Raw genomic sequence first — 14241 nt, forward strand, 5'->3', positions numbered from 1 at the left:
AAAAAATTAGATCCCTAAATGAAAAACATTCCGTCATAGATGAAAGTTCCGAGAAGAGAGAGACCATGGAGAATGTTTTAATGTAAAAGTATCATCTGAAAACAGGGAGACAAATTAAATTACCAGTGCACCTTAATCTGAGCCAATTAACAAGCCTATCTTCTATTTAATGAAGTGCATATTGTACATTATTATTTTCATTATTATTTTCCTTGTTTGCAAGATAATTGAAACACCTCTGCTGGTAAATAACACCTGAACCCACACACTAAGAGTGGGTGAGTTGGGACTTCTTGCTAGCCTAATTCCAAGGTAAGAACCCCAACACACACAGCTCACAGAGCATAGTGCTGTGTCTGGGGACCAGCAGAGTATGAACATCCTTGGGCCTGGACTTTCAGGCTGTTTACAAAAAAGTTGGGATTTCCACAGCGTAATATCCACCTGGCAATATGAAGTGGGAAAACAAACTATGCTGTGCAACAGGGAATGAAATTAATCACAGCTAAAGTAGAAAAATTGAAGGTATTCCCAGAGAAAGCCGAGTTTGGCATTGGGCAAAAATATAGGAAGAAGGCCTGGGAGAAGGAGAGAGGTAGGATTTTGCATAAATTACCTTTTTCTGTTGTGAGTACTGGAATAATCTAAATATAAAGTTGTCATTGAATCCCAGAATAATTTAGACTGGAAAGCAACTCTGGAGACCATTGCAGTCCAGCCTCTTGTTCAAGGAAGATTTACTTAGGTCTGGTCTTCTTTCATCTGGAAAATTTTAGAAGTTTATATGACCAAAATTATATCCAACTAAAATCTCACATTGTCAGTTACTAGTATTCATACTTCCAGGCCTTAATGGAAAGCTGCTACCAACATGCAAATGTTTGGATTTGCATATGTATTTTTTTCATAGCACCACATTAGCAACTTATGGACATATTTTGTTTTACCAAATTAATAGAAATACTTTTTATTTTAATTTTATTTTTTTAATTGATTTCTTGCTTCCAGCTGGAAATTCTGTAACTGCACCCCAAGAGTGTGTGCATGACGTTGTATTGTGAAATATAATTTAATTTCTACTATAATATCCTGAGCAATCAATTTTTTTTTCTGGAGATCCTCCCCAGTCCTAGAAATTTACTGCACCTTTGCGCTGCCTTTGTCATAACTCTATTGCTACCTGAGGCAAAATATGTATATATATATATATATATATATATATATATATATATATATATATAAATTTATCTATGTGTCTATCACATTTTACCTCAGTTCTATCCCTGTTGTACAATAGATATTTTCAATCTTTTAGAAGGAACTACATAACCTGTTTGGGGAACCCCCAAATATATGAATGCACTTTATGCTGCATTTCTGTGTTTTCAACCAGCTAAAAATTAGCCTAAATGATTCTGTTTTCTTTTCCTCTGCATTTCTTGTTACTTTGCTTACAAGTGTGGGAGTGTACCTGAGAGTTTGTATTCATGTGTAGTCATTTGGAGACTACTTGCTGGCATCACTAATGGGCAGTAATAGAACAGGTCTGTGTTTCCTTCAGCCAATATTTTATGTGGTTGATTTTTTTTTTTCCTTTTAATTTAAAATCTTTCATTTTCACTTCACTCTCAAAGTGTGACTCAACCTCACATAAGCAATTTATATTTTGCCTTTTTATATCTGGCCTCTGGAGTGTTTATTATCCCCATTCCTCTTATTTTCTGCTTCCAGCCAATATAAAGAATTTTGGTCCTTTGATTAAATAAACCCTGAGCCTTGTACATATCAAATCTCCTCACCTTATCAGTTCCTGATTTCAGTATGTGCTGCGAGAATGAACAAGATGCTGAGCAAAATCCCTGTGTGCTTAGAATAACAAAGTGTCTTGTACACAAAGCTGGTGGCAAAAGGAGAGAAACTGGTTGTGTGCAGGCCAGGCTCTTGTGGAGCACGGCTGGTCTTTGGTTTATTAAATGTACACACCCAGCACTCAGGAAAAGAGCACCTTGCCTAGCACAGACACCCACCTGTCTGCTGGCACAAGCACCTTGTGGCCACTTGTTATTCCCCTGTGAACATTTTACCTGTTCATTTCTGTTCATAAATGGACTTTCCTGGATTCCTCTTCTGCTTGCTAGTGAAGGAGCCATGGAACAGTCCTTGCTCTCTACAGCAAGCAGGTGAGAATTTGGGCACTTAGGAATCTGGGGCTAATGGAACTTCTGGGAAGAGCCTGATTCTGTGCAATGGTTATACTCATCACACAGCAACGTAAAACAGTTAATTGGAAAAGTTAAAGTAACAGGTATGGCTGTGGCTTGGTTTTCCTGCTGACATCATGTTTTTGCATTGAATTTAAAGTGAAAATAGTATTTTCATACCCCTGTCTAGGCCTGTACTTCATTGAAGGTCAGTGAATACAAAGCTGACTTATAAGGATGAATATTTTGTATTGGAAAACATGTAAAACTAGTAAAATTTTGTATCGGAAAACACGAAAAACACAAGGCATAAATCCAAACTAGTTTCTGTAAGGAGCTGAATAACTGTTTCATGCATATCTTCTTATCAGAATATTCAGCATTACAGAAAAGTTTGTGCCTCTAAACAACACAAGAGATTTTCTCTCAAATTTCTATTACTATAATAGTAGGGCAAGACTTTAAATATTAAATTGTAGTCTCAAAACTGCTCTTCATCAGCATATTTATATTGATTAAGAAATTAACATTCCAACTTTTGACTTACCTGCTCAGGAAATCAAAGGCAGTGAGAGGAACTGAACATTCTTTATTGCCCTCTGCTGCAAGTGCCTTCAGGAGGGGCTGGGAGGACTGTCTCTGAGATGTGGCTGCATTTGGATCCCATGATTTATCAGTTGGAAGAACACAGGAAACAAGTAAGTGATGAGCATGTTACAACTATTTTAAAATAGCTTTTTTGTATTTTTTTTTCTTTTCTGTTGGCCTGGATTTTTTGGAAGCATATGAATGCTCTCAAGGTTGGAGGTCTTCACAGTGTGGACTCTTTTTTACTTATCAAAATTTTTATTGTTATGTGATCAATTAAATCTGAGATGTGGAACCAGTTCCAAATCATAAAGAGACTTGCTGTAAGTGTTTGCTCAGCCGTTGCCACTGGGGTTGAATAGGAGCAGATGGTCGTGAGGGTTAGAGGGAACAGTAGGTTTTTCCCAAAAGAATGGGGCATGGAGATTGACTTTATGGCCCTGAAGAAGTCACAGCAGGATTTCTGGGGGTTGTAGCATAAAAAATAATCTCCTGTGCATTACACACACCATATATTTAATAGCCTTTGGAGGAGTTGCCTATTTTGTTTGCCAATTTGTCAACCACTTATATTGAAAAAGATTATTCCTCCTGAAGGAAACTTTCTGTGTTTAATCAGATTATGGCACAAAGGTCTGTAGTCCTTTCCAGCATTTGGGAAAAAATACTATTTCCCACTACATTTATATACTTTATTCTTGAGTCTACATTAGATCCATGGCCTGTTATTTCCTATATATAGCCTATTTACAATCCCAGTTAGAGATATTACATCTGCTTCAATGCCAAAGCAAAAAAAAAATCAAACACAAGATTTTCTGCCCTTCATGTAAGACAAAAATACAATGTTATTGAAGCTAAGGCAAAAATATGGAGGAAGTTGAAACAATTCAGGCTGGCTCAGCTGTTTCTAATTTAACCAATAACCTTCTGAAATTCTTCAGAACTGTAGGTTTTGCCTTTTCAAATGGGGAAAACACCAATGGTTTGAAGGTTTGCCATATGCTCAAGATGTTTGAAAGGATGAAAAGGTGACCCAGAATGTTTGTGGGCTGTTTGCTCGGTGTCAGTGCTGGTAAGGCAGGCAGGCAGCTCCAGCCGAGGGAGGGCAGAGCATCAGCAAAGCTACAGGCTGAAGATGGAGCTGACGCACTCGGGGGGAGGTTTGTGCTTTGAAAATGGCTTTAAGCTGAAGCAGGGCAGGTTTAAACGAGCTATTAGGAAACCATTCTTGGCTGGTGAGGACAGTGGGACACTGGCACAGGTCGCCCAGAGAAGCTGTGGCTCCCGCATCCCTGAAGTGTCCCAAGGCCAGGTTGGACGGGCTCGGAGCAAGCTGGGCTAGTGGGAGGTGTCCCTGGGCTAGTGGAAAGTGTCCCTGCCCTTGGCAGGGGATGGCACTGGATGGGCTTTAAGATCCCTTCCAACGCGAACTATTTTATCACTCTATGCTTTCAAAAGCAAAGCTTTCGGCCCCAAGACATCAATCCCCAAGAATCTCTGTCCCAAGTGTGTAATCGTGTCCAGCCGCACGGTGTGTTCGGGAGCACAGCGCGCTGCTCTGCCCTGTCCCGGCGTGGATCTGACCGGGCTCCTCGGGCAGGTCATTGGGGCTTTCGGGGTAATTGCTGTAATTAGCAATTAGTTGTAAAGACCTCCACCTGGTGGCTGTGCCGCGCCATGAGCCGGCAACACCAGGCATGGCTGGAATTTAACTTAGCAGTCATACTAGGCGCTTTGCACGTTTTGCTTACTTCCCTAATCAGCCTTTTGGGAATCTTAAAACCGTGTGAGAGGAATGTGAGGGATGGTGTTAAAGCAGCGGTGTCCTGAGCTGTCCTTTGACCTGGTCACAGTGTCACAGGATATCCTGAGTGGGAAGGGACGCACAGGGATCATGGAGTCTGACCCCTGGCCCTGCCCAGATACTCCAACAATCCCACCCTGTGCATCCCTGGGAGCATTGTCCAAACCCTCCTGGAGCTCTGGCAGCCTTGGGGCCGTGCCCATTCCCTGGGGAGCCTGGGCAGTGCCAGCACTCTCTGGGGAAGAGCCTTTCCCTGAGCTCCAGCCTGGCCCTGCCCTGGCACAGCTCCAGCCCTTCCCTGGCTCCTGTCCCTAGGCACAGAGATCAGAGCTGTCCCTACACTGTGCTTTGGGAAGAGCTGCAGCCAGCAGCTCTGCCCTCAGTATCCTCCAGCTGAACAAGCCAAGTGCCATGTATGGCCCCTCCAGACCCTTCATCATCTTCATGTCCCTCCTCCAGATTTTTCTCAAGGAAGTTGAAGAGAGGAGGATGCTGCTGTCATTCCTTTGCACACTTTAACCTCTAGCGGACCTTAAGCAGACTCCAGAGACACCAGGCTGGCCTGGCCATGCCCAGGTGCTGTGTGATCCTGTCTCTGCACCCCATGAGGCACCTCAAAATGCAGATCAGAACTGCATCAGGCTGCGGAACAGATGATTTTCTGTTCAGGCAAGGAGAAAAGCAGCTGAAATACCTCAGATGGCAGCAAAGAGTTCAGATACAGACTGGTTTTGTAAATGGCTGTTGGCTGAGAGGAGACACTGAAAACTGCTTGTAGAAACCTTTTGACTAGATATGGCTGGCCAAATTTAGACATTTTAGAATATAATAGAGTATTTCAGTTGGAATGGATCACATCAACCCAACTGCCTGAGCACTTCAGTGCTGACCAGAAATTACAGTGTGTTGTTAAAGCATTGTCCAAATGTCTTGAACACTGACAGGCCTGGGGCATCCACCAGCTCTCTGTGAAGCCTATTCCAATATATGACTGCCTGCTTAGTACAGAAATGTTTCCTGATATCCAGTATGAGCTGCCCCTGGCACAGCTTTTAACCATTCCCACCCATCTTGACCCTGAATCCCAGGGAGAAGAGTTCAGCACTTCTCTTTGCACATTCCCTCCTCAGGCTGCTCCTGAACCTCCTTCTCTGCAAACTAGACAAGCCCAGAGCCCTCAGCTGCCTTTCCCAGGACCTGCCTTCCACCCTGTCACCTTCCAAGGACCTGCACATCTTTCCCCAGTGTTGGGGCCAGCCCTGCACATGATGCTTCAGGTGAGCCCACACTCAGCCCAGCAGGACCTGTCTGGCTCAGGGCTGTGTGTGATGCCCCCAGGATGGGATTTGCCCTCTGCTCTCTTCTCCCCAGTACTTCAGTGAGATTCTGGCCACCTCATGTGGCAGAGAGAGCAGCCTGAGGCAGAGGATGACTGAATTCCCACTTCCTTTCCCAACCCTGCTCAGCCTGACCTTCTGACGCAGTGATGGCAGGTCCCAAAGGTGCTGTTCCCAAGAGGGACAAACACTGTGGTTCTGCACTGGGCTACCCCTTGTAAGCAGAACTTGCTCTTTCTTTCTCACATCCTTCATCTTTGGCTCCTGCCCCCAAGAAAATATGAGCTGCTTCTTCAGGATTGTACACAGCTGTGGTTTAAAAAATGCTGTTTGATCCTGAAGGTATTCCGCAGAGATTAGAGATCTCTGTTTGATCATGAGAGCTGGGGTTCTGCTGAGGTTTGTACTAATCCTCATTTCCCACTTAATAAGGTCTTTGAATATATTCTGAAAAGAGAGTTTTGTTTAAAAAGTAAAATAAAATTGATCTTTGGAAGTCCCAAGCTACCCATGTCATATGAATAGTCTCCACTTGTGTGTTTCTTCCTGCTCTCTACAAGAAAAAACACAAGCTTCATCAAGACTTTTAAGTGTATTTAACTAGATCAAACCCAAACAGATCCTCTATTTTGCCAGATTACTTCTAAAATAATGTGACAAATTGAAATACTATAATTGCTAATATTAATTGAAAATAAACCGTGGACCACTTCTTGATTTTATCTATCCTTCAGCAGGTCAAAGTATTTGTTTCAAAATTACCTTTCTGCCAAATCCAGTGAGAATGTAAACAACTTAGATATTGAACTAATTGTCATTTTTGTACAGATAACTCATTTTCCTTCCCAATTTATTTCTCAGTTCTCTGGCAAAATTGCCCTGGTCTGAGGACAGTAAAAGCCCATTCTTAACCCACTATTCCCGTTACAAAGCTCAGGAGAAGAATTCCCAGTGGTTTAATAACTGAGTTGTGCCTTTGGGTTTATGCACACGCTCCTGTGTCCTGGCCCAGGAGCTCCAGGAAATGTCTCTGCCCAAGACAGCAAATCTAATCTCTGCCTTTGTTACCGTGGCCTGCCACTGGGAGATAAACTTTCATTGAAAGCAAAGCTGTGACACTGCTATGGAGCAATATTTGGTGCAGCAGCTTCTGCTTGATTAATAAAAATGAATAATTTAGAGAGCCAGTAATCATTACAGCTGTGTCACTTTGAAATTGGAATAGTGGGTAGCAGGTGATTCTGAGCCCAAAAGGGTAACCAAGGGGGGTAGGATGGGGCCCTGAGCAAACTGATCCAGTAAGTGGCATCTCTGCCCATAGCAGGGAGTGGAAACAGGTGGTCTTTAAGGTCCCTTCCAATCCAAACCATTCTGGAATACTATGAAATAACACAAATGCTTGTGAAGAGAGCAGTAGTTTTACCTGAGAGCTCTATACATCCAAACTCCATTCAATATACCAGCTCTAAGCACTAACCCAAAAGTTATAGTGGCACTGCTGCAGTTTCTATCTGATGTCTTACCCTGAAAGCAAACTCTTACTGCCTGCCTTTTTCTGAAGGTTGATTTGTTAGTTAAATAGTTAAAATTACAATCCCAGAATGGTTTGGGTTGGAATGGACCTTAAAGTCCATCCAATCCCACCCCCTGCCATGGGCAGGGACACCTTCCACCAACTCAGGTTGCTCCAAGCCCCATCCAACCTGGCCTTGGACACTGCCAGGGATCCAGAGGCAGCCACAGCTGCTCTGGGCACCCTGTGCCAGGGCCTGAGCACTCTCACAGGGAAGAGTTTCTTCCATATATCCCATCTAAACCTACTCCCTTTCAGCTTAAAGCCATTTTCCCTTGTCCTTTCACTCCATGCCCTTGTAAAAAGTCTTTCCCCAGCTTTCTTGTAGGTCCCTTCTACAGAACAACTGTGGCATCGGTGAAATAAAAGTCCAAAACTGAAATCTCAGAGTACTTTATTTGGCAAGAGATTGTAAACCTTCTGCTTCTACATGTTTTTTGTTTATTTTAATTGAAGACCCTCAAGAACCATTTTTTGAGGCCATCTACAGTAGAGCTTCTAAAATACATTTAGGACATTGTCTGCTACTGCTTATTTATCTGCAAAGAAAGTCCACCCCTGTTTCTTGGGTTCCTGAGCCTGTGCTGGGAAATTCACACTGAGCATCATAGAGTGGCACTATCAGAAAAGGTTATTTGGATGCTGAATATTGCAGTTCAGCTGTGTGTTCTCTCTGTTTATTCTGGTTTTGAGGAGTGGATTTAGAAGTACTTTAACCAGAACAAAAAATACAACAATAAAAACTCTGTAACTACAAGCAACAGGAATTAAACGACTGTAACAAGCATTCCAAGAAGTCTGCAGAAATGCTTTGATCACAAGAACATACCCAAACCCTGCAATACTGGCACTGGTGTTATTAAGCAAGAATACATTTTATCTTGGCATTCAAGAAGTGTAACAGAGAAAATACAATGCATTATCTTCCTGTAAACTATTTTATTGTACACACAGAAGTTGATATTTTAAGTTATTAAAATGCGAGTATCTTAAAAATCCTCACAGCAGCTTAGGAAGGCTTGGCAAAGACAATAAGCATTTTTGAGATGTTCTGTGGCTGACATACGTGGAAAGGGCACTTCCCCATACCTTCTGCTTATCTACAAACCATGGGAAGGAGAGGTTTCTCTGTATTATACTGATGGATTCTAAGACTCATGAAAATTAGTTTATTACTTTTGTTACAATGTTAATTACTGGGCACAGTCATGCAGAACTTTGCCAGCAGACCCATGGGCTTCAGCAGCAGCCCTACTAATCTAGGCCCTGCATTTTTGGAATTATTATACATGCCAATATACATGGCACCTTAATCAGTGAATTCAGAAAATCTTCCAATGGAAATGAAGTACACAGGCAGGGGAAATGGGGAAGTTGATCAGGCTGCCTGTGTCTGGAGTGTGGCCTCATACTGAAGGAGCAGCTTATCCTGGGTCTGAACACATTGCCTGGTTAAACAGGAATGGTCAGATCCAGAGATGGCTGGAAAAGAAGTGAAGGAGCCTTTTTACCTCTTCAGGCCAGGAATGTGTTATTGTTTGTATTTAACTGGAATTAACATTATTTATGATACCTTTCAGCATAACAAACAACCTTTTCTTTTCAGACTCTCAGACCCAGGAGCTTGAAGGCAGGAGGTAAATCTATCCAGGACTGGAGCATTGAAATAGTAATTTGTCTTTTTAAGCATAGCTGTGATCATTCCTTACAGGAGCTGTCCCTGTGCATAGGCCAGCCGCTGCAGTTGCAGAAGCAATTAGTTTTCCCAGCTCAGCTTATGTCATTTATCCATGATGTGAATTTATCAAGATTCACTGTGGTGCTTCAGAAAGGGCTTGGCATCAAGTTACATGAAGTCAATCTGCTGCTCACTCTTTTGGAGCAGAGACAAACCACAGGCAGTGACCAGAGCATCACTTGATGCTCCACTGCGCTGGAGCAGAATGGGCTTGCTTGTCTCACATGCTGCTGTGGCTTGGTTCCAACCCAAATTTCTCTCTTGCAAGTCAGACTTTTTAAGAGAAGTTCAGCCTGTCAAAAGGCACTGGCAAAGCTCACTTAAAACTGAGGTCTTAGAGCAGTGACAGGAATCACCACTGTGCTCAGACCGTGACCAAGGGATTTGGTGACCACAGGGGAATGACCTCGGCTGCTTACAGCTGGCTTTAGCTCCACACTGCTCATCAACCTCCTGAGATCCCTTCAGGACCTCATCTGGCACCCACTGAAGCTGCAGACCAGCGGGTTGGCTTTGCTACGTGTTATAAGGTAAAACTGAGCAGCTTGCCAGGGCTGTGCAGACCAGCTGCAGCCGTAGCTATGGGAATTCGTGCAAATAATTTGATGTTCTCAAGTCTCAGAAAAGGAGTTTGAAATCCTGGCAGCACAGACCTGTGGCTCCTGGTCTCCGGTTTGCATGGCTGCAAGCCTGGGTGTTGCCACCAGCACCAGGCTCAGCACATCAGCAGCTCACCCAGCCCCATCTCAGAGCCCTGCTCTGTGCTGGGTTCACTGTCTGTCACCAAAGAGCCACCACGATTGAAACGGTGTCAGTTCACCCCTGCTGACTCAGGAGCCTGGTCCCAAGTAGTGCCAGGGGACATTCAGATTAGATATTTGGAAAAATTTGTAGAGTGGTGAAGCACTGTCAGGGACTGCCCAGGGCAGTGCTGGAGTCACTGTTCCTGTGGTGTTCAAAAATGGATGTAGCACTTCATGATATGTTTATTTGGCATGGTGGGATTTGGTCAAAAGTTGGACTTGATGGTCTTGGAGGTCTTTTCCAACCTTCATGATTCCGTGATTCCTTCCATCTTTGATGCAGATCTCCTGATACTGCTGGCTCCTACTTTGGGTACTATTTAGCTCCCTGCACCGTTCTTTGCAAAACCAGTGCAGAGAAGGGTACAGATGGTCTTGTCTGGGGCAGTGAGTGCTCTTGGAAATGCCTGAGTTCTTTTGGGGGAAAGCCAACAAAATCACCCCAGAGCAGACTTTTTATCTGGAAAATTTCAAACCAGACCACAAACCTAACAAAATAAGGCCCTGAAAGCAGGTTTGGAATGGAAGCTGCCAGGTAAACCTGATGCCAAATGATGAATTAGCCATTTCTGTCTGTTGTGTGTGTGCATTAACAACTATGTTTCGTAAGAGGAAACCTTTTTTATCACCCTTTCCTATGAAAGGCTTTTTATTCTTATTATGAATAAAGGCTCAAGCCCACTCTTATTTAACTCATCCCTTTAATCCTAGAAAATGCTATGCCTGACAGAAGGCTCACATTTCACAGCAGAAACAGAAACAGACAATAATGAAAGAATTTATATGCAAAACATTCCAAGTTTTAAGAATACCTCTGTTATGCCAAGAAGAGTGTGACTGTGGAGAATACAATCCATATTGGTAGTAAAACTAGCTCTCCACTACCTAGAGGTCTTGGAAAGTTATCCTTGTTAACTACTGGGGAGGTGCTAACTTACAGTCTGGCAGGATTTTAAAGAATGCTTTGGTCTTTATAGTCTTTATAGGCTTAAATGTAAAAACTGAAACTGCAGACTAAAAAAAAAAAAAAAAAAAAAGACTCAAAAATTATGAACTCATAAATTGTGTGAACTTGGTTTCTCCAAATGCCAGGAAAACACATCTCACATGCCTGAAGATATTTAGTGCTCTGTGGCTGAAGAAATCTAAAGCAGGATTTTTAATAATGTGAAAAATATTTAAATTAGCCAGGACAAAAATATAATATTGAGATTGGAACTGTGAGCTAACACTTTCATGCCAGTGAGGATAGGTGGGGAGAGAAGTACCAAGCAATTTTCATCAGTCTCAGCCTGTCCAGACAGGTGCCTGGAACCTGGACTTGTGTTTGGTTTAAAACAAAATACTTTTCTGACAGGCTTTAAAGGAGCAACATTACAACTCTGGTGAACTAAATATTTATTTTCTTCTTTACTATGCAAATGGCACAAACACCATGAAATGGAATGGGCTTTATGATCCCTTCTAACCCAAACCTTTCTAGGATTCTATGGTTTGTTATTCCACAAAGTAGTTTTATTTCATGATTTATGATCAAGGATGCCTGGATCTCTTTCACTTCAGCTTTATCAGAACACACCCACAGGACAGCTCTATCTAATTTCTGTCATGGGGTGTTGATTTGGTGCTCAACCCTAACTCACTCCTCCTGAGAATTTAAAACTAGAAGAGTTCATTCCAAGGCATGAGGTGCAGTAATTAAGCACATCTGTCAACTGCATTCCAGAGGATAGCTCCAGGTATGAGAGGAATGGGATGCTTTGTGATTTTATCTATGATTTGAGTGTCTGTCATTGACTCCAAAACAAGTTTTTGTCTGTAGAGCCGAAGTGGCAAAGCAGCTGCCCTTTGTAACAGGATTATGACACTCAAAGTAATTTCCTCTTCTTTCAGAACCTATTCTGGGTGTCAGCCATGAAATATTGCTGCTTGCCTGACAGATAAAGGATTGCAGAGCTATGTTCTGGACTAATTCTGTTAGCACTGCATCAAACATCTAACCTCAGGTCCTTCTGCAGTGTATACGACTTGCTTTAGTGATAAAATAATTGAGACTAGTTCTGCGTATCCAAAGTTGCTGTTACATTTATAAACGGTCATGTGATGAAACTTTTATGGATTTTTCTGAATATCAAAGTTCATTTTAATTAATTCAGAACTATGAAGTAGACAGCAGAAAAGTATTAAATGCTAGATTTTCTCTGGTCAAGTTATTCAACAAATTTATCATTGGACAAGTTTTGAAAAATATATACTCTAAGTAAATACATTTTTTCCCCTAATGTAAAAAGTACTCTTGCTTTTTGAATTCTTCTATCACTAGAATCTCTCTGCAACTGAAATTTACTTTCCAGAAAACCTTCCTGTAGAAAAGACTTGTGCAAATATTATGTACAAAACATTTGGGCATAGGGATGGGTCTGTGTGTATCTGTGATGTTTGCTGCTATTTTAAAGTTGTTTCAACCTCACGTGTGAAAAGTAATTTCATTTTATATTCTCTAACTTTATTAAAAATAAGGCTAAAAATCTATCCTTTCTCTAATCCCTTCTCACAACATTTCGTTGTGAGGTACCAGCAGAGGGAGATCATGTTCTTGTTCTTCCTCTTGCTTTCTTAACAGCCTGGTTGCCTAATTGTAAATGTATTGATAATCCTGCCATGGCCAATAGAATATGTTGAAATTCTCCAGAATACAATCCTTGCCAAGGGAAAAATTTTAACACACCTTTAATTTTTTTTTTTTTTCAAAAAATTCCTATATGCAACAGGCAATTACTCCTGGTAATTGGTGAAAGAAGTAACTGTGTAGTAATTTTATCTGTTTCCATAGAATCATGGAATTGTTTAGGTTGGAAAAAAGCCATCCAAGACCATCGAGTCCAGCCATTCCCCACTGACCCAAGTGCTACATCCTCACATTATTTGAACACCTCCAGGAATGGAGACTTCACACTGCCCTGGGCAATCTGTTCCAATAAACACTCTTTCCATGAAGACATTTTCCCAGAAATCTCCATTCTAAATCTACCCTGGTGCATCGTGAGGCCATTTCCTCTCATTCTTGTTTTTTTACATCTATACATCTAGTTTTCTATAAATATAATTGGATGTAAAGTTCATGTGTGCAATTTAATGCATATACATGGGGATTTCTTGGAGAAATCAAATGGGAGATCTCCATGGACTGGAAAAGGAGCTCCAGGTGTTTAGGGTGGATGTGGACACCCATGGGCAGTGGAGATACTGATACTCTAGGGGCGATGAACCCCACACTGCCTCATGCACTGTATTTAATACACAACCACAAGTAAGGTTTGCATGATGACATGGCTGCGGGCAAAAATAGCTTGGAATAATGGGTAATTAGCATGAATTCCCCATATGCAGAATTAAAAAATGTAAGTACATAATTTATTTGTCTTCATGGAGCTGATCTTGAAAAATGACTTTAATGGCATGGTTCTTCTGTTGCTTTCAGTGTGTGATAATCTCCCCAGTGTTTTAATAAAGAAATACATTACTTTTCTCATTAAATATTTAATATATTGAAATCTCCATCTGTCAGTTTATCTGCTCCTTTGTTTTTCCAAGTAAGCAACAGAGCAGGTCCTAACTTGGTTCTGGTCTTGCTCCATAATTGTATTAATGAAGGCAGCAAGTCTGCTTCCGAGCCAGAAACAAAACTTTTGACCCCTGACTTCTATGTCATGATCACAGGATGGCCTATTTTATAAAACAAATGTTTTATAACCAAAAGCAAAGTGATTTCATCTTGCAGATGAGAGATGATTCAGTGCTACAGCGGGGTGAAATGGTCTCTTGGCTCAGGCACAGGGTTTGTTAAACAAACTACTCCAGTTGCTACAGCTACTTAGGCCTGAGTCTCACTCTTATTCACTGGCATGTGAGAGTTTGAAAGGTGTTGAACTGTGAATCAAACTGACATTTGTATTTAAACAAACCTCTGTGGAGCAGAAAGAAGATTCAAAATAGCAGAAGTGTCTCTGCAGGACTTGTAGATTCTTCACAATGTGGAACACACAACATGTTAAAATATCTCATTTTTACAACTTTTACATTAAAAACTGCCTGTCATCAGAAATGTTTGTAGAACACAAGGAATTGTTACCATTCACCTGTCTCCTCTGATTCTGCTGTAAAGCATTAATTGGCAAAGCCACGAAATATTAG

This window comes from Lonchura striata, chromosome 9 (genome assembly GCF_046129695.1).
Source record: "Lonchura striata isolate bLonStr1 chromosome 9, bLonStr1.mat, whole genome shotgun sequence".
Classification (NCBI taxonomy): domain Eukaryota; kingdom Metazoa; phylum Chordata; class Aves; order Passeriformes; family Estrildidae; genus Lonchura; species Lonchura striata.